The sequence below is a fragment of the Tupaia chinensis genome, unplaced genomic scaffold (genome assembly GCF_000334495.1).
Source record: "Tupaia chinensis unplaced genomic scaffold, TupChi_1.0 Scaffold143798_1, whole genome shotgun sequence".
Lineage (NCBI taxonomy): Eukaryota > Metazoa > Chordata > Mammalia > Scandentia > Tupaiidae > Tupaia > Tupaia belangeri.
Genome location: NW_006203648.1, coordinates 138,203 through 140,045, shown reverse-complemented (window position 1 = coordinate 140,045; position 1,843 = coordinate 138,203). Strand labels below are relative to the sequence as shown.

General features: G+C 39.4%; 1 protein-coding gene across 3 annotated transcripts in view; it reads left to right on the top strand.

The window, feature by feature from the left end:
* The first annotated feature begins 360 nt into the window (after nt 1–360).
* Nucleotides 361–1,843, top strand: part of HEPH (hephaestin) — a 100,673-nt gene continuing 99,190 nt past the window's right edge. The window contains exons 1-2 of one of the 3 annotated variants that reach the window (XM_006165124.2): nt 382–432; nt 568–694. The gene's annotated coding sequence lies outside the window, so the exon portion shown is untranslated. Of the gene's footprint in view, nt 433–499; nt 695–1,843 lie in introns of those variants that run through there. The other 2 variants (XM_006165126.3, XM_027766977.1) reach the window with 2 other exon arrangements.

The window sequence follows — 1,843 nt, the reverse complement described above, 5'->3', positions numbered from 1 at the left end:
AAAAAACATTTGCCAACCCTGATCTATAGTCATTAACTCAAAATGTTTTTCAAGAGAACCCTTGGAGAAGGCACCAGAAATATGCCCTGGACTTGTAGAAGTAAATACTGTATGAGCTCTCAGTAAAACTGATGACTAAGTAATATACACTTGGAAACTTGGTCTCACTGGCCTGAAACCTTCATTCTGTTGACTCAAGTGTGTCTATAATAACCTGTTTCTTGTTGTTATTCATGAGTCAGAGCACAAGCCTTATCCCTTCCCCTCCCTGTCATAAATGCCTTAGAACCTGGACTTGGATCCCAGCTTAATGAGTTTAGTCTCCACCTTCCCCCTCTAGCTTCAAGGTCCATATCTGTCCCAGGCAGATAACTCCTGGGACTGCCATGGCCTGATCTGGCTTCACTTGACAACTGAGCAATTCTGGGAGAGGTAAGGCTTGTGGCTCCTCCCTTCTACTTACTAGTACTTCTACTTATTTTAGCCTGGGGGTGAATGGCAGCTCCTAAGTGCCTGAATACCTTCAAGATCCTCCTGTGATTTATGACCCAGACTTTGCTCCATCAGGTCAGTCTTCTGAAAATCAGGATCTCTCCCCTAGATCCTGCTCCAGACACTTTAAATTCAGAAGAAAATATGTCAAGTCTGCCTGAAGAATAGCATCTGTTTCTAGCCAAGAACTTCTCATCACAAAGTAAGCGCATTAGGCAGTAAACCTGCCATCATATCTGTTCCCATCCTAAATCTAGGTCTTATAGGTAGATACAGTACTTTCCAAAAATGTATAGGGTTCTCAGTTCTATCTCTGAGAATTACTCTCTACTCATTATTTCCTTACACTTCGAGTCTTTGAAACCTTTCTCTTTAACTCTTACTTAACATGTAGATTGTTCCCTCTTCATGCAGCTCTATATATGTGAATTTACAGAACTGGGAGAATCCATATCTAGTTGAAAGCTTGCATTGTAAAAATGTAACGAGACCCACAGAAGAGAAGGGCCTGGCCCAAAGCCACAGAGCTAATGACTACCAGAGTAAGTGGGGCTGAAACCTAGGTCAGTAGACGTGAATTGGTTATTTTTACTGCCTCTTTTTATCAACAGGAACAGGGATAGCATTTGGCTTTAAAAGAAAATCCAGACTCTAGTTGCTTTACCCTGAACTTTTAGGCCCCACTTTGCCTGTTTTATTTTTTATTCCAATTCCTATGGATCATTTTAGTTTTTAAGATGTATTAATCCAGGTTATTTTTTAACTGCATCTGTTTTCCTCAGATAGAAAATGTTAATACAGCCCTGGGGTTTCACTTCAGGATCTGATATAAACAACAGAAGCAGAGTTAATGTATATTTAAAATCTATAAATGATTTGTAGATAAGAAGGATTTGTAAGACTATATTTAAAATCTATAAATGATTTGTAGATAGTAAGGATTTGTAAGGATGTAATAATTGTGAAGTCCTTCCCCCACCTCAAAAAAGCTAAATTCCTCTCCAAAATAGTGTGAAGTGGTACTATTGTGGCTAAGAGTCTAGACAGACTGAGCACAATTCCCCCTCCTCTTTTACGTCCTAAGATTATGACCTTGAACAAGTCATCTCCCCTCTCAAAGACTGATTTTCCTCAATTACACATATAGAGACTTAGAGTACCCATCTCACAGAATAATTGTGAGATTAACCTGAAAGAATAGAATATGTGTGAAGTAGTGAACATAGGACCTGGCATGGGGCGGGAGGCAGGAGCTCTGTGTTTTATTGCCAGTTTTATTTTTATCTGTTTTCAAGTATCCATGATCTCAGAATAATAGGCGGGCTAATAATTGGGCTTCAGAACAAGAAAG